The sequence below is a fragment of the Procambarus clarkii genome, chromosome 51 (genome assembly GCF_040958095.1).
Source record: "Procambarus clarkii isolate CNS0578487 chromosome 51, FALCON_Pclarkii_2.0, whole genome shotgun sequence".
Lineage (NCBI taxonomy): Eukaryota > Metazoa > Arthropoda > Malacostraca > Decapoda > Cambaridae > Procambarus > Procambarus clarkii.
In genome coordinates, this window is record NC_091200.1 from 15,175,105 (window position 1) to 15,195,358 (window position 20,254).

Genomic DNA, 20,254 nt, shown 5'->3' on the forward strand with positions numbered 1-20,254 from the left:
TACAACAAACACGACAATCTACATAAGCCTACACCCTTACCCTTCCTCCCTTATATCTCCTCGTCCCCTTTCTCGCTCTAAAATAAGATGACTACGGATGAAGGAACAGCGAGTCTAATGTTTAGGGATGTATCATCTTCATCACTTTCGCACCCCTGGACGTCACCTTCATCGCCCCTTCCCCTCACTATCATATGCTCTCGGGGAAGAATGCAATTATAGTGTGCTACCGCTTATAAGAAGAATTACTGATTAAGACTTCTTGCACCACAACAGCGAGGTCACTGGAGCCGTATAAACACAACATCCATCACGCTTAACTTACACACATATGGCCTCAACTCGTATCAACAAGAGGAGACGGAGTCCTGTGGTCCAACAAGGCCACGAGATTCCTGTCAATGGCATCATTTGTTTGGCTACAGCTGAGTGTCCAGCACAAAGGGAACCTCAAATGTGTAGACCTGACAAGTCACTAACATCCAGATGGAGTCACCGTGCAGCCATGGAGAGATGGTAGACAGGATGTGTGAAACTACACATATACGTCTACATCGGCTGCTACCTATCTACCACACAGTGCAGCTGAGAGTGGTGGAGCGGCCACCTTCAGGGAGACCCAGAAAACTAATAAATACAAGGGCCCCTAGAACATTACTACAGGTTCGTACCAATAGGCTCCAAAACCTTGGGCGCCTAGGGTAAGTGTGCACTTAAGTTCCTGAAGGAGGTAAGCGAGGAACTCATTAAGCAAATGAGAAAACCAAGAGCGGCCACTTTCCTGTTCCAGCGACACGTTCCAGATCGTGTGGCGATCCATAGGAAATGCCTCCTGTATCTTGGGCACGCACCGCACCTCTGAGGTTTTCGAAAAGTGATTGCTATGCGTTCTTTCTGTAAACTGTATCACAGTATAATACAACAAATTAAATCAATCACATAGTATAAAATAATCCAAAAGTAGGGGTGGCAGGGGAAGAAAATACTCAAGTGTTCAGGGAGAATCTGCAAGGGTCACAAATTTCCGTATTGCAAATAGTTAAATATATTCATCAGTAACTTTGGTTCGGTTCACGAGCTAGTAAAATCAGAATTTCACCTTAACCAACGAATGTATCTTGATACAAAAAATAACAAAAACTACGGTCCAGCCTCTGGACCAAATAATTTCATAATAACCCCCCCCCCAACCAATTGCACTGGACGGTGGAGCGACGGTCTCGCTTCATGCAGGTCGGCGTTCAATCCCCGACCGTCCAAGTGGTTGGGCATCATCCTTACCCCCTCATTCCATCCCAAATCATTAGCCTCATCCCTTCCAAGTGTTATAGGCATACAGGCATGACGGTTTCTCCTTGTTCCCCCCCCCCCCCTCCCGCCGCCCCCGCAAAAAACAAAACACGAACGAACGGTCACACTATGGTGTTCCCTGCGCCACGACGCGTGTTGATAGGCTGCTGCTGTGATGGATAGAAAGGGCCAGCCAAGCCGGCCTCGTGACGGCCGTAACGGATACGAGAACGGACCGGGCTACGCAATGGATTTATTTTTTCCCACGGTGGATTTATGACAGGTTCTGCATATGGACACGGAACGGATCTTCAACAGCTGAACGGCGTGAGAGCCTAGTACGCGGTTTTTATGAGGGGGTAAACCGTAAATCCGGTTATAATGAAGTTACTAATACAGTATGTTTAAAGTAAATGTAAAACCGCGTGCACACAACCTATGTCAGACCGTTCTTGAATATACAGCACCGGCATGGAACCTCAAAACTACGAAACAAATAAATGGGTGAAAAAGCCCACTAAATGCAACAAGACCGAGTGGCAAAAACAAAACTTTAGCTACCAAGATAGGTTAAAGAAACACATTATATAATATTAAACGATTAGAAAGGGACCAGTTGAGATATAACTAATCACAACACAAAAGATACAGGGAGGAATAAACCCGGTCGACAGAATCTTTTTTCCCAGATGCGATAAAACGAGGAGGCAGCGGAAGGGAGGGAATTAACATGGGAAAGCCCCAAGCCATTACGATTATATAGCACTGCGAAGGGGTCAGGATAAGGATTTGAGACGGGGCGGGGAAAGGAACGGTGCCTAACCATTTAAGACGGTCGGGAATTGAACGCCGACCTGCAAGAAGCGAGACCGTCGCTCTACCGTCCAGCCCAAGTGGTTAAGCGAGGAGGCAGCGGAAAGACACAAAATTAAGTTAGATGTGAAAAATCATTCAATATGTCGAGTGAGAAGCATGTAAACGTCCCTCCGAACTTAAGTAATGGACGCCACCTTCATGCACAGTTTCAGGAGCAAATACCTGACCTTTGGTATAATATTTACACAACAACGCATCAGATCCCAGTACAAAGAACCTAGTTAGAAAACGGCCTAAAGTTCAAGTATGTTTATTGAGACAAGACAGAAATACATCTCAAAGGTAGCTTAGGCTATTTCTACCTCCCAACGGCCTAAAAGCCAGTAGATCTCTCCGTAGGTACTAACAGGCAAGCATGCACACACACGCCTGGAAAATCTGTTAACATCAGTTCAGTAGTATAGTACTCAAGGCTGCAAAACAATCAATACGAGCTCTCATTAGATGTTTAAAGCATAGTAGCGCTTAAATTAACACAAATAATATTGATAAGGCTTCTACACCAGGCTACAGACACGGATCGTAGGGTTACTTGCTGCTATCTTAAAATTTACGTTATTAATAATTACTATAAACCTTTCTCGCGATTCCCAACAGGGACTCTCAACCTACGCGAAGGCCTTGGCAGTCACCCTGACAGTCAACTTGACAATCAACAGGAAGTAATTGACGGCTGTCTTGACCCTGGTGGTTAGAGTGCAGTAGCTGGCGTTTAGTCACGTAAGACCTGCTAATGTGGGTTAACCGTTCTGACGTTCTTAAATGACTCCAAAAATGCTTGTATAATAACAGTAGTAATGATCATATTCATTATTATTAGTTATTATTATTCTCAGTCCTACTATTACTACTAAGCAACAAACAGTGCTCGTACTACTAAGACATTTCTTCAAAAAAATAAACTTTTAGCCGACTAACCCGTGTTGATCTCAAGGCTTATTAGCATCCCTAGCACGTCACTTGGCGAGACAGATCATCCTGTGAGGGAGTGTAATTACCTAAGTGTAGTTACAGGATGAGAGCTACGCTCGTGGTGTCCCGTCTTCCCAGCACTCTTTGTCATATAACGCTTTGAAACTACTGACGGTCTTGGCCTCCACCACCTTCTCACTTAACTTGTTCCAACCGTCTACCACTCTATTTGCGAAGGTGAATTTTCTTATATTTCTTCGGTTGAGTGAGGCTGCTGCTGAAGAGGACCCGACACACCCACACACATGCCGGACTAATTGATCAGGGTCCAGCATATTAAGAGAAGCTCTCTATCCTACACTTACATGTCTACACTCATTCCTCCTCTCCCTCACACCCTGACTGAGCTGCATGAATGAGTGCCAGACCCATATACACAAGACCAGGAGGCTTCAATCCAACTTTCTGAACACATTTTGCACAGCGGATAATTGTAATCAGTCTCCTCATGGAATTACTATGAATGTCTTGCCTCTCCAGGTTTGTATTTATCCACTTGCCCTTAATTTACTTTCATAAGTTTGATCTCTGTCTTCTTGTAGCTCTCGCTCTCTATATTAACAATAAACACTCAATTTATATAATCTCTGTTAATTACTTTTTTTTCAAAATAAAATTTGTAACATCCGTGTGGTCAAGGGGAAACAATATCAACATTACCATAAGAAAGGAACTGTTTTCACCTTGACTTCTAGAGTTAGCACGCAGGGCAAGCGATGGGGTAGCCTGCTCTATATTGGCATAACTGTGCCATCACGCAATAGTTCTCTTGGCTATGTCTGGAGAACTGAGCCAAAATCAAAACCTAGCGCTTTGTGTAGGCAGACTGTCACCAATTATAAAGCCTAGCGTAACAAATAACGCAAATTTGTTATTTATATTAAGACAAATTTCTAATCAGTGCATCAAATGGATAGTGTGGCGAGCTCGAGTAACTAATCAGAACAGCGTGATGATCGAGGGTGTGGCCAAGACAGCTTTGTCTAATCAAAACTAGTGAACGGCAAAGAATTGTGTAAATAACTGATCGTCATACAATAGTGTGGCTATCTTTCTCGTCTGGCCCAGCCCGCCGTGCTAGAGAAGGCGTGGTCATCACTCACACACACGGCCATCGATCCCAAATGGCAGCGGGTAGGATAAAGGTGGGAGTGGCCATTACTAAGGTTAGAACAGATGCGACACCGGTATGACTCGAGTCATCGCCAGATGATCGCAGATGTGGCTTCACCTCATGTAAGATCATCACCCCCATGCTGGTAATTTCCGTCACTTAAAACACATTGCAGCTCTCAGGAGAGGTTCATGCTAGACTCTTTTACTTTCGAATAGGAAGATGGTATTCGTGAGTTCGTCGTTAAATACTTAAATGGTTATTAATGTTTGTTCAGAGAGGAGAGTTAAATGTTATTGTCGCCTTTGTATCGTACCCTGCGCGCATCTCTGGCAACACTGACTGCCAGACCCCCACGTTCCTCCCTGACGCCCTCCGTCCCCCACCCCAGCGGGTAATACCTGGAAGGGGGAGCAGGGTTTGGGGTCACCTCTACCCTCGTGCATCTTCACCACCCCCAACACTCCCTTCCTGCACCACTGCCCTAGGGGCTCGTCCACAGAGGCGATCATGTTGGACGTTTCTGAGTGGGAGGTATGCGATTGTCTTCATACACAGCTGGAAAAAAAGATGAAGCACAAGTGATGCGAGCCATCACACCAGACGATCGATTGTTAAAAGGCCGGGCTCATGAGATGAAGCCTATTGTCTATAAGCACAACTACGTGAACACGGGAGGGTTGAAGACTTGGGGAAAAGAACAGCCTAAGTTAGTTAGATATAAGCACGTCAAATGAGACAGTGAAATACATAGCAAATAAATAAACGAAGACCATAGAAACGACCAAGAATAACCCACAGTTCAAAAGACAATAGAAAGAGACAAGTGCCACGGCTTCGAAAAGGTACAGACAGCAGATTGCCGAGGCAAAAGACCAGAAATTATCACACTGAGCTTCCACACTGAAATGAGCTTCCCTACTAAGCTTAGTAGCTTAGTAGGGAACCACAATGGCAGTCCGAAAATGACTATGAACTTTGGCTGTAGCTGTTAGGCCTAACCAACATTCCACCTTCATGTCGATGTTTGTAGATAATGTTAACTGAAGAGGATAAGATCAGAGGTTGACTAAGACAACTTGAATAAACTGCAGGAATGGTCCGACACTTGGTAGAGTCCAATCCCTGCAAGTGAAGAAGATTGGTGTATATCATAAAAGGCAAGAGTGACGGCACCACTTAGGGAGGATACAACTACAGAAGGCGACCTTGGGGTAGACATCATACCAAATATATTTCACGAGGATCAGATAAACTGTGTGCCACCAGCGGCATCGAAAAAGCTGCCAAACCTGACAACTTTCAGGAACCTAAAAAATGGATTTATTTGGTATGCTGTACATATGTACAGCATACCAAATACATTTGGTATGCTGTACATATGTACAGCATACCGAATGTATGAATAATTGTTTGCAGGAATAATATCGAATATGCAATGTCAACATGGAGCCCTCGGCGCATTTAGAGCATATAAAATAGTATGCCACCCAACTAATACAAAAGTTAGATATTAACTAGTAAGATAGACGGAGCTGAACCTCAAATGGAAGAAAAGATAAATCAGATAGACATGATTAAAGACCTACAAATTATTCGGAGGCGTCACCAATGTTAACAAGAACAGACTCTTATTTAAGACGAGAAAATATCAAGACACAGGTGGAAACTAAATACCCAGTTATGCCATACGGACATGAAGGAATTTTTTCAGTGAAGATAACTAAAAATATATAGTGAGCAGTAGAGGAGGCACACCCCATATAACGGGTTAAAAGGCAAGTATCTGGTAGTACAATTCATGGGTGTTGAGGAAGATTTCACTATTCATGAGATTTTAAAGGTGCAGAACCCCGGAGCAGAAGTTCAACCTTTGCACCAATTGTAAACTGTGCACCTTTTATACAAGTATGATCATCTAATATTCATGCCATAGCTTCTAATTAGACTACACTGTGTCTTTCGCCAATCCCATTACTCGTTTGTTTTCCCCAATCCACAGCCATCTTGTGAAACAGACAAGCACACAATTTTACAGACATCTTAGAAATCTAAACTTCTCAAATCCGCGTGTGGAACATTATTTAAGTGCGGCGGATTGTTCTAACTATTCATAATTATGAAAACCAAATTAGGAGAAAACAAACTCTCTCACATACACACAGTTAAAATAATTACACTTCTATTTATGAAGCAACAAAATGTTGCAAGTAAGCTATAAAGCTGGCAGATATCTTACAGTTTACACACTCAAGACACTGGACACCGTAGTACAAACCCCATCCACAACAATGACACTCCCGACCCCAACACAGGATAGTTAAGAGGCAGGCCAGCCCAGGCGGGCCCATCACCCCTTCCCCATCCCCCCTTCAAACCCTCTAAACCAGAGCAGCAGCAGCAGAAAGCCAGACACCACACATGATAACGCTCTACATGCTTATGTCTACTAGACAAGAGCCACAGGCATATATATTGTATATATACTGTAATATATATATATATATATATATATATATATATATATATATATATATATATATATATATATATATATATATATATATATATATATACAATGTTCTTAACACAAGACCAGACAAATCCAACTTTGGTTTGGCAAAAAAGTAGGGGTCTGTCTCTAGGAATCTGCATCACCCTCTCCTGTAAACGCAACCAGATGTAAACCAGAATTATTCTCGCACATTACATCACTGCGTACATGTGTACGTCCAGAGAACTAACAAACATCTCACAATGTTCAAGAAATGTACAAACATTTTTTCCATAGTGATATATGCTTAATAAAAATTCTTAGGTCAAATACACAAATTCTGACTATTATAAATAGATCATGACCACTCATTTTCTTAGCTAAACAAAACACTAAACAAAACATAGTCCAGATGACTGGATGACAGGAGTTTGGGGCGCACATTAAACATAATCAATCAGATCATATATTTTAAGAGACGACCAGTGGAGCACGGGACGCTGAAGGTACAATATTTACAGCTTAATGTAATGTGCACAAATTATAATGAGTAAACAATTGTAAATATAATGAATATACGATGATGTTTAAGCGGAGCCTACTATAAAAGGAGGTTGGATTGAGGTGTAAGTGGTGGTATTAGTAGTAATGGTGGTTGTGATGTTGGTAGTAGTGTAGTAGTGGTAGGTGGCAGTAATGAGTGAAGAAGTAGTTGTGGTGATACTGGTATCAGTAGTGGTGATGCTGTTAGTGGTTGTGTAGTGAACGTGGTGGTTCAAGAGAAGTAGGGAAGAATATATAGACCTATCAGATAGTTGTATGCAATACCGTACAAGGGGTATAAGTTATGCCAATTATATTAACAGTATATTGACACTTTAAAACAGTATCACAATCTGGTCAAAAGCCCGAACAATGAATATTCAACTGAACAACACAAAGTATAGCCCCATACATACAGCCCATCGTGCTATTTAAGGAGTTTCTATAGTAACTATGCGGACCATCATACATGTATTGACGTAAAAGGCAATTGGAAAGTAGAAATCGGTACTATTGAATTTGGACAAACTGGATAAGTTTTTGAACTGATGTTGCAAAGTAAATTTAACTTAACTTTCCTAGGCCTAATACACACTATCTGAGACCTAATATAGTATATGTGTGTTGTACTAGGCCTATGAGTATTTAAGTTATTTAGCTATATTTTTTAGGACTATTAAGTGAAAAGCACCAAATTTTTCCATCTAATTGTCCAATTACGTCTATGCACGATGGTCCAGTTACAAAAAGTACTATCTAAACAGGAGACTGGGTTGCGTAAACAACTTTGAAACATTCTTATTTATAGGCCTATGCTAGTTAGCACTAACTGAATGGCCCCGACTGTGGTAGAATATAAACTGCACAATAAAAATCCGTAGAGTAAAATCTTTAGACACCACCCATTCCCAACTCCCCCTCTTCCTGTTTACAGTATGTGCTGGTCACACGTGATTTTCACTTGTAAAGCCATTTTTGGATGAACCCGCCCCTTTCGGTTCTGGCCAAAACTAACTTTAGCTCGGGAGAGGTGTGCAGCCTGCTAACATTACCAGTCTGCAACATCAAATTTACGACACTCGGGCTCAGTTTTCACCCACGAATCCTGCCAAGAGAACAATAACACCCTTCTCACCCTGCTCTCACTCTCACACTTCGAGCTGGATATCACATTCATCTGCCGCAAAAGAAAACAAATCAGTATAGCCTATCCTGCCCTTCCGTACTTCCGAGCAGTGTCATTTGAAATACAAAAGAAATTCTAACATGTAACCTTCAACCCTCGCCCATTCTCCCACCGAATATCATCCAGAGGCTTCCACCAAATATAAAAGTTTATTTTCTTTAATTGAAGAGAGAAACAAAGACAGCCCTAAAAACTAAACTTTTTCTAACGGCTGGGAAAGACGCAATGAAAACTAACACCCTGTTAATTTAAAGCATGCGTAAACAAACTTCTAAAGAGAGAGGGGGTGGGGGCAATGGTCGGAGGGGTCTTGAAGGGGAGACATTAAGTGTTTGTGGCAGTGAAGTGCGTGGGCGCTCATTGGTCGGGGAACACAAAAAGACGTGGATACCCATGGCATCGGGAGAAACAACAAGACTGCATGAACGTGTATGAAACTGAGCAACACGTAAGCATAATGCCACACTGGATGGGAAAGGGCACCAACGCTGCGTAAATGTGCGCGGGAATATGAGGGGGAAAATAGGAGTGTTCATAAGTATGAGGGCATACCGCAAGAATGGGAATTGGATAAATGGGAATGGGATAGGGCGAGAAATAAACGCGGTAGCAACGAGGTTGATAACGATGGGCCAGGGGAAACAAAATCATCATGTGGGGCGATGAGTACATTTGTCCGTGCGTGAAGGGTGTTGAAGAAAGTGGGTGTGTCAAGGTGGGGAAGGGGAGGTCAGGTGTGTCAAAGGGGGGGGGGAGGGTGGTCAGGTGTGTCAAGGAAGGATGGAAGTGCCACAAAGTCCTGTCTAGCATTTGAACGAGGTAATTGCAAAGCTTTGACATTTCCTAACATTTTTTTTTATTCTTGCTAAAAAATATCTTTGTTATGTAGGCGTGAAGCCGTTTCCATAATGGCTTTATTGACATGCATATAATTTGATTTACCTGGTTTCCCCGACATGAAATGCTGGGCAGTCTGCCGTAACCTTTTCTCACATTTATTGAGCCTGGAGATGGAATACTGAATTTGCAAGTTTTGAAACAACATTTACCTGTATTTAGAATGTTTCTGCTATTTCTTTGGGTGATCAAATCTGAATGCTCCATTATTCCCTCGTAACTGTCCGTATTTGAAATGCACTCCACGTAAAGCAGTGCCAGGCTTCGATTTTTTTCTGGGTCAGTTTGAACGGCATTTTGTTTTGATTCTGTACTGGCGACTGTAGTTCAAAGTGTCAATGTTGCCCAGTTTTTTTGTTTTTTTTGGGGGGCGGGGGAAGATTTGTGATCGTACATTTGTCACCATTTTCCTCTTCTACTGGCACATAATTATTATTATCGTTATCAGTACTGAGTTACTATATCTTGTATCCCTAATAGTACTGTTAACGCCCTCTTAGCCTCTGTTAACGCCCTCTTAGCCTCTGTTAACGCCCTCTCAGCCTTTGTTAACGCCCTCAACCCTCAATTAACGGGTCTCCCCACATTCCTTAAGACAGGGCAGAGTTCGTCGTAGCCTAGTATGAGCCCTTCAAACTCTGATAAACCATTTTTAAGTAAACAGACGGCCGGAAACGAGGCCACAGCCGCTACTGTTTTAACTCTAGAGGTATGTCAGGGTTATAGGTAAGCTGCTGTTCATTATTGTTCTTCACACTACACTGCTTGTTCATTAATCAAGTCATTTATCTTCGGGAAGCAAATCATGGATAAAGTGCAAGGATTTCAGGCTACTACACCTGTCCCTACGCCAAACATTTCAACCAATGATTCCCCCTATTATAGTCCGTCCTCTTAAAGTTTCCCACCGTCAAGAAAACGGTTAATTTAAAGTGTCCTCTCCTAACCTACCAGAGGACCCAAAACAGAAAATGGGACAGTACGTCCCTTTCGCGAGTCGCTTCCATTTTCTAGTACGACAATTTTTGTTGTTGTTGTCGTTCTAGATTCAGTTACGTGGAACAAAAAGTTCCAAGTAGCACGGGCTATGGTGAGCCCGTAGGATGTCTGACAATTTTTGGCTTTAGGTAACGCATATGAGCGAAATGCGACGTTCTTAGTAGGAGGACGGGTTGCCTATTTATTTATTATCTATTTACCACTCTCATTTTCTGAATTTATGCCCTCGCAAACCACCTTCACCTCCCTACCATAAAATATCCACCTCTCACACAGACATTATATGCTGATAAACACACTAATAATACAGACAACGCCTCCACATTACAAGTTAAAAGACGCACAGACTACCTGTTATATATATATATATATATATATATATATATATATATATATATATATATATATATATATATATATATATATATATATATATATATATATATATATATACAGGTCCACCTACAGGGCTCATATCACCATATGCAGGCGATGAGTCAGAGTAACGTGGCTAAAGTATATTGACCAGACCACACACTAGAAGGTGAAGGGACGACGACGTTTCGGTCCGTCCTGGACCATTCTCAAGTCGATTGTGAGAATGGTCCAGGACGGACCGAAACGTCGTCGTCCCTTCACCTTCTAGTGTGTGGTCTGGTCATCATATCACCATGCTGTTGCAACATCAGCAGCAACATTGGGCAACTGCAAGAGAACCACACTACCACTACCCGCTGATCCATGATAGGAAAATGGGCTGGCGCAGAGATGTATCTGGGTCGCCTCTCGCCGTGTAAATGGTCCCTTACACATCACGCCGACCACACACCTATATTTAGAGGTCTGGGTACCGTATATTCGTTACTCTTAAAGACCCATATTTCATATTTAAGATTTAATGTTTTAAGTTGTACGTCCATATTTTACATTTTATTTCATGATGTATTTTTTTTTGTAATACACCATTTTCAATTTGGTATAACAGGCAATACTGTACATTTTCCATAGGCTATACATATATTTTGCTTCCGTTAAATGTATATTTCCCTTAACCTTCGAACTGTTTAGCTTAAGAGATACTGTCGATAAGATGATAAGAGAGATACTTAAGAGAACTGTCGAAGCTTAAGAGATTGGATTTTGAATGTCACTTGCAGGATACATTGGTTAGAAGTTACTTTAATGTTTCTCACAATCGAGGACAGGAAGCCTGTTAAAGTTTGCCGAGGACGCAACTCACAATAACGGTTTAACACCCAGGCACCTATTTACTGCTAGGTGAACAGTAGCAACAGGAGAAAGGAAACATCGTGGGAATCGAACCCGGGACCTTTCCGCTAATGTTCTTTTCACAGATGTTCGAACATTTGCATTCCAGTGTTATGGTGTAAAATAAATGCTGTACTACAACAATAATGTTAGGTGCCTTGTTTTGATAATTACTTATAACAATAATAATATATAGTAGGTGTTTAACACGTTCAATCAAGGCCTGACTTACGTGGTAGCTTCGCTCAGCCAAGTAACGCCTGAGCGACTTATTCAGTAACAATAGGAGTGGGTTGTGCGTCCAGTGGGCGGATGCCCGTTAGCAGACCTGGGACCCCCGTTCAGGGTCATGACCTCAGCCAGTGAACCACTTCCATTACCAACGCCCGCTGCCTCTAGCCCCACCAGCGCCTGCTGCTTCCACAAACATCAACGCCTGCTGCTTCCACAAACATCAACGCCTGCTGCTTCTACATCTACCAACGTCTGCTTCTTATCTACATCTACCAACGTCTGCTTCTTATCTACATCTACCAACGTCTGCTTCTTCTACATCTACCAACGTCTGCTGTTTCTTCTACATCTACCAACGTCTGCTGCTTCTACATCTATCAACGTCCATTGAAATGGATATCAATCCACTGAATCCAACCGATGCTTGGCTTATGGCTAAAATACAGCCTAGTCTGACTGTGCCTGCCACACAGCCTAGTCTGAGTGGGCCTGCCACACAGCCTAGTCTGACTGGGCCTGCCACTTAAGTTTAACGTGGGGTTAAAATATGTTTATTGCATCAGCTACTATTGGTCTGAGGTACTGCATTGTTTTCCATTTGATTATTTTTAATTAATATGAACATATCAGCAAATTTAGAGGTGCTCTTTACAAATTATTCGAACTGAAATTGTTATGGAGAACGGTTAAAAAATAAAAAGAAAAAACTTAAAAGAATTGGGTGCATGACAGGCAAAATAAAATGATATGTAGCTAGCTCACAACAAATGTCAACTGCTTAGCTTTGTGATTACGAGTCCAGTACCAGACTGTTTATAACACGCCCCCCCCCCCTCTCAACCCTATTACATGACACTGAAATCTTTCAGTCACTCAATCACAGAATGGGTATGAGGTCTACATCATACTAATTAAACTATTATGATGTTATCTAGATAAATAGACAGCTTGTGAATATATATTGTCGATGTATATGTTAAATTCTGTAACTAGATAAACGTATTTTGGGATTCAGTTCTTGAGCCCATTATGTGCTGTAATATTTTCCACTACCATCTATAGAATGGTTAAAGAACGCATAATATATGAATGAACTGAAATAGCCATTATGAATACAGATTGCACAGCTATCAAATCACACAAACGTGATTAATTACTAGGACGCTGATTAAAATCAAAAGTTAAAACTTATTTAAATTAGCTTTTACGAGTTACGGAATGATAAAATACGGCCAAAGCACGTTATCCTGTGAGCGAGTGGGTGAGGGAAAACGTGAGAAAAGTGGGTATGGACTCACAACCTTGTGAGGATGATTGGTCCACCAAGTTTCACCACTTTTTACCGGTCGGAGGTGTGGTAGATAGCGTGATCAACTCTGGTCCTTATGGTGGTACTGATCTCCCTAGAACTCTTATTTCAATGTACTTTTCACGACATAATGATATCTCTCAGCACGTCAACTTCCAATCTGCATGGTTAATCTTCTAGGTACGAACCTAGAAAAAAATACAATTGACGTCTTATGGCCTACAGCCTAGTTACCTTGCTTCAATTGCCTGCTAGTTAACGAATGTACCTTCCACTTCATTGTAAAAACTAATTCCACAATTAACAAGTCACTTAAGCCGGGCGGTTCGGGCACAGATAACCAGGCAGTAAGCCAGGTTGATTAGCACGTGGATTATGTTGTTATTGTTGTTTTAGATTAGCTACTCAGAACAAAAGTTCAAAAGTGAGCCCGTAAATGACGCAGATCAGTTAACAAATAAATTTATATTGTATATAAAAAAAGTGACAAGAGAATGAATTAATAACCAGGAGTCAGTGGTGTGTGTGTGTGATGGGAAACATTGTGACCGTGTAACCTATTCATTCATGCTCGCTAATTTATGATTTGTCATCTGTCGCTGCTATTTTGTCAAATTCGAACGTGTCTTCAAATTTTATCCTTATACCGTTAATACAAATAGTGGTTATCCCTGCCAAAGCAAACTTGTTCGCCTGAATCTTAAGACTTACAGTACACTGTACTGTTCCATTCACCTGGGCTCTAGGAGACTCGAACCGTGGACCCCACGCGTGTGAGGCCGAAGCTCTATCGACCAAGCTATTCAGTAGTCTTAATGAGGAAAGTTTCCAGAAGCAGCATCCTGCTGCCAAACTGCAATTTTCCGACTTTCCGGCAGCTGGATGCTGCTTCTGGAAACTTTCCTTATTAAGACTATTCAATAGCTCAGCCATATTTATACACTGTACTGTGTTAAGTTCTACATTTGTCATGTGTGACGATGTCAGCGCCATCTGTTGAGCACACTCGACCCCATTTTCTTTTCCCTGGAGGAAGGCTGCGATCTTACTGACACCTGAGTAATTTCATTCTTACTATACAATATTTATTCCTCAGAAGTGATGTGAGGGTACTTTGGTACCTCCACATCACAGGTCAGTTCACCCGTAGTGACCAGCAAGGGCAGCCCTGAATTCAAGACTTGTTTCAGTGGGAACAAGTAGGGCCAAGTCAGTGGAGACTGAATTGTCTGTGGTAGCCAGGGTGATTGTTGATTGGACCGACGTATCCTGGGATGGACAGGTTGTGATACTAGATGGAATTAGCGTTCGTCTGTCCTCTTAAGTTAAGGCTTGTTATAAGAGAGGCCAGCCAGCGTGTTGCTGGAGATTCGCAGTAGTGTTCTGACACTGGAGGACCATGAATTGCTGAGGAAGGTGGACTCGCCGGCATGAGTATCTTAGAAGGCTCGGGAAAGGAACCGTAAGTGTTGTGGATAGAAGATCGCCGAAGCTCTTTGGTAGTGTCCTGTGTGAAAGCGACACCTACGGTATTATCTGTGCTGTAAATATGTAATAAGTGTATATAGTTAGGAAGTATATGTGGTGATTGTTTTGTTTAGTGTGTACCCCCATTCCCATTGGATTGACTATTACTACTTAGGTCTTGATAACTTACCCAAGACTTGGGGGTTGGATCTGGTAAGAAGAGGCACTAAGGCCCCATAAAAAATTTAATTAAAAGAACCCGGTTACTGGCTAAGTGAGCCAGTATCATGGGTATACAGAAACGATGATACTGGCACCGGTCGGTCACTGAATTTTCTTAATTTGTGCAGCTACCCTAGACTGTTTTTTTTTTTTTTTTATTAAGTTATGAGGTACATCTGCATTAGTGCAGCTACCCTAGACTATATGAAGTGGAGTACAGTGTGTCAAAAAAGCTAACTAGGTGATGCTATAAAATCCCCATCACACAGGATGGTTAGTCATACAGAGGCATGTGATAAGCAGTCTGCACTGGCAGACTCCGGATGCATTTTGAGGATATCAACAACACAAGATTAAATAAGGTAGCAGTGGTAATACAAGTCCCCATCTCGCAGGATGGTTAGTCATACAGAGCCATGTGTTTAATAGCCTGCACTGGCAAATTTTGGGTATACTGTGAGGATATCTTCAAGAATACGAGAGTGAATAAAGTAATTGCAAAGCTCCAGGTACCTCATGCCAACTGGTCTGAAAGGTCTAATAACTGGGCATTCAGTGATGTAGTGCGGGAGATCATGCCGTAGTTCCTGCTCACAGAGTTTGCAACTGGAGTGCTCAGGATTGGGAGATCCGTCACCTGCAGCCACGAAGGGAGTAACTGCTAAAAACTACGGAAAATGCATCCCCGATTTCAGACCATGAAAATCAGAGTTGCTATAGATGCCGACATTTCTTGAAGGATGGCACTGGGGGCCAATCCCAACTGGCCAATGACTGAGACATACACCTCTTTGTGCCCTCTTAGAAAGTTGGATGACGCTAGATCCAAGCGTATGGCCTCCTACTTTGGACACGCAGGCAAACATTCATTATATTTTATTGATATACTACATAGCTGCGGCACCCAGCTGTATCAGAATATCTCTTCTCTCCTTCTCCCCCTTTTTCCCAGTCTCCCTCCTCTCATATTTATTTCCCTATCGCCCCCCTTTCTTCCCCTCACCACTATTCCCCCCCTCTCCTTCCTTCCTCTTCAGAAAATATTACAGTACTAAACAGTGTTGTTATTATAATTCGGTACATCTGCATTTAATGCAGCTACCCTAGACTATATGAAGGGTTACATAATGTGTCAGGTACTAGCTATGAAATGCTAAGAAAACAAAATCTTGCAGGATGGTTAGTCACTCAATGGCACGTGCTCAACAGCCTGCGCTTGCGAATTATGGATGCATTATGAGGATATCCTCAATAACACGGGAATGCATAAATTACAAAGCTCAAGGTACCTTACACTGAAAGATCTGAAGTCTAATGACTGGATGCTCAACAATGTAGCGTGTAAGATCATGACTTAAGTTCTTGTTCACAGGGTTTACACAAGAGATGCTTATGATTGGGAGATTCATCCCCTTTAGCAACCTGCCACAGGTAACGGTAGCCCAGCCGGAGCCTAGTAACCATTAAGTAGCACTGTCTGGTGGATGTTTTGTGCTGCCCATATACATAGGTTTCAGATCTAAACAAATCGCAACTTTTTACACTGGTGCTTTCAGGCCTTTGAAAGCGTGGTTTCTCTCCTATCACACTTGAATGTTTGGAGCAATATATATATATATATATATATATATATATATATATATATATATATATATATATATATATATAATATATATATATATATATATATATATATATATATATATATTATATATATATATATATATATATATATATATATATATTATATATATATATATATATATATATATATATATATATATATATATATATATATATAATATATAATACGAAGAACTCGATGAAAAACGTATGGAAATCGCAAGGGGGTCGCTATAGGTGCAGATAAGTCTTAAAGGGATGGCACTAGGGCCGACCCCAACTGGTACAAGCTTGAATAGTTTCCAAGCTGTATATCATTATAAACTCTGTGATCTTGACAGCATTCGAACCTGCGAGGCTAGTGTTTATGGGGAAGTGGGGTCTAGCTCACTATGCCCAGTCTACTAGCCTTGTTGTATCTATTGTGTTATAATTTAACTGTTCTGTCATTCGAATTCTTTGTTGAACATGGCCTTAAAGTTGTGGATGGGAGTGGCTTTGACAACTTTTTTGCATATTTCACTTGTTGACCACCTGTATAGGTAGGGTACGAGTGTTTCCTTACATTTCTTCAATTCATTTGTGTTTTCACTAATGTTCTCTCGTCCTACTTCCTCTCACATTATGCTATTCTTGTTCACTTTATCATTTGCTTTCAGTATCTTTTATGTTGCGACCATGCCCCATCTGTTTCTTCTCTCCAGGGTGGTGAGGTCTAGTTCCCTTAACTTATACTTTATCTTTGTCAACTCTCACATCAATAGAGGTTCAAGGTCCTCTAACAGTAATCTTGTTACAAATCTGTTCGTTTTCAATTTTGGTGTAATGCTTCTCAAGGTGCAGAATTCAGGCTGGTACTCCATATTTCAGTACTTGGTCTAACAAAAGCTCTAAACTGCCTTGAAAAAGCCCTGGTCTAGGTTTCTAAGAGACGTTCTAATCTGTCCGCATCTCATATGCTGCTGATGATACCCCGTCTGTGTGCCTTGTGGAGATATAGTATTTGCAATTATATCCCCTCCCATATCCTTTCCTCCCTCGGGCTTCTGTAGTTGCCTTGCCTTTATGGTTTATATACCTTCTGGTCTTCTTTTTGCTTTTACTATTTTAATTACCTTATACCTTTTGGGAATGAATTCTAGCACCCATTTGTTTGCCCACTCCTAGAGTTCAAGGTCATCCTATGACCATCAACAGTCCTCGGTTTTTTAACATGCCTCATTAGTTTTGCGTCGTCTGCAAGCATTCACATAAATTAGGAACAGTAGGGGTACCGGGATCAACCCTTGGGGAACTCCACTTGTTACCTTCCTCCAGCTCCAAATCTCACCTCTGTGACTTTGTTTTCTATCCTTCATGTAGTCCCCCTTACCCAGAGGCTTCCCACTTACCCCTGCTTGCTTCCCCATCTTGAATACCCCCCTTCCATGAGGAACAATATCAAAAGCTTTTTGACACTCTAGGAAAATCTAAAATATAACTTCTTTTGCGTGTCTTATCTTAATACCTTGTCATAGAATTATGTGAAGTTTGTCAGGCACGACGTGACCCTTTTAAATACATGCTGCCCCTTTTGTTTCCACCAAATGTTTAATCAAGTATTCTCAACCTGATTACTGGAGTGCGACTGCTGGAAAACAGTATATTTAGCCAGCCATAATATAGCGGTGTACATTATTACCAGGAAAACAATAATAGAAGCAAACAAAATACGATAGGCTAGTAGCAAACCCACGCATAGACCAAAAATTAAAGGTCCCAAGCTTAAAATATAACTATAGTGCAAATATACCAAGCAAAACTTTACTTACCTCTAATTTTTTAAGATTCTCTCCACTGTCATATAAATATCAAAGTTTATTACCAATCAAGGACACCCCTGGGGCACTCTTGTCAATCACAGTTTGCATAAAACACCAAAATCCAGCATCATGGAAGTCTCTGAGAGAACACTACACATTTACCAGATACACGTACTCTCCCTCGCTGCTGACGACGGACTGACACGCTCTTGACTGGCTGGTAGGCTGCACCGCAGGACTCCCGGCAAATTTGGAAAACATGTTGTACTGCGGTCAGGGAAGGACAACCAGGATATTAAATAATTATAGAAAAAGGTTGACAATTTAGTAACTATGTAGGGATTATGCGCGCCATCCTCTTTCTATCATGTGGACTGTTGTTAAAGAGTTACATGGATCTATTATGAACTAGAAGCGTTGTAGTGAGGATATTAGTATCTGCCAGTCTTGTAGCGAGGCATCAGCGAAGCCGTTTTCAACCAAAGGCTCTCGGGTTCAATTTTCGCGATAGGATAGAGACGTTTGGGTACCTCACATATCACCTGATGCCTCTGATCACCTTGCAGCAAATAGGTACCCCTCCCGTCAAGCAACTCTTGTGAGCTGCATCTTGGGGAAGGTCAGTTGTTTGCCTTGGCGGGACCTCGATGATTACAGATGACGTTCAGAAATACTTAGTTTGTCGTTTTGTGGTGTTAATAATTCATAGAGTAACTGTGATTAGCTTCTGAATTTACCTGAGGACCACCATCTCTAGTTTCCTAGACGGGAACAGGAAGCTAGCGGCTTGTTAAAAGGCCCCCCTCGTTATTCCTGAGGATTTTGTTCCAGCTGAATTTGCCATTTATAGCCTAAGTGAGTCCATAAGTTTATTACTCAATGATTGAAACAGCATCTCAGATTTTCTGTCCTACAATGTTGCCTGATGAACTTGTAGCTATTACCCCTTGTGTGAGTTATATTGAACCTTTTAAAGAAGTGGTCTGGATATATATCTCCAACCTTGTTCAGCATTTGAAAGGTCTGGATGAGATCAACCCGGCTGTCATGTCTGGTTTATGGTGTTGTTAGTCCTGAGGCCCTAACTGTTCCTGGTACGTGATTGACTCCGGCGGCTAGTTTATTGTGCACCCTATACCCATCCTGTGAGCGGTAGTGCAAAAAATACTTGTAGCCAAGTCTTATACGAGCTGTGACAACGTCTGTTAGTCTACTGACTTTGTTACTTGCTCCATACACATATTTTACTTCACACATTTCATTGTGATAAACAATGGACCTGCTAGTTCCAGTTTGCGTTGTTCTACTTTCTTCAAATTCATCCAGGAGTTCTCGTCTAATGACACTTTTAAGGAGCCTGTTTGATAACTCAAGATTCCGTTCAATTCCGTCTTTATTTACTGCAACCTTAGCAAGGGCGTCAACTTTATCATGTTCCTGCAGGCCAATGTGAGAAAGATTCCACAATATTATTCTATTTACCCTCTTGCTAAGTATGCTTATATATCTATGTCTGGCTTCTGAGACAAGCACGTTAATACTTGATTACAAACTGTTTATTGTTAGTAGTGAGGAAAGGGAGTCTGAAATAATTAAGCTGTCTACTTCAGTGTTGACAATAATTTCGAGTGCTACCAACTCAGCTTGCATTGTAGATACCCAGTTACTAATTCTTATATTCCTTTGAATTGTGCTGCCATCGGGCTGATGAGCAATACCAGCACTTCCTGCCCTCCCTGTAGCTGTATTGAGTGATCCGTCAGTGTATATGGTCTGTGCGATCCTGATACGAGAGTTAGCTTAGTTCTGGGATATCTTTTGTCGTACTGTATTCCACTTATTTTTCCAGAGCAGACATGTCCTTTTGAAGATAAAGTCTCTATGCATGGATACAGTAGTCCAGATGACGATGCATCAGAGATCTGTACAGCTGAATAACACAGTTACAGCCCCGCTC

The 20,254-nt window shown here is 41.6% G+C and overlaps 1 long non-coding RNA gene across 1 annotated transcript in view; it reads right to left on the minus strand.

The window, feature by feature from the left end:
- Positions 1–18,492, minus strand: part of LOC138351912 (uncharacterized) — a 146,123-nt gene extending 127,631 nt beyond the window's left edge. The window contains exon 1 of the long non-coding RNA XR_011222672.1: positions 18,307–18,492. This is a non-coding gene — a long non-coding RNA (uncharacterized lncRNA). The remainder of the gene's footprint in view (positions 1–18,306) is intronic.
- Positions 18,493–20,254: the final 1,762 nt, after the last annotated feature.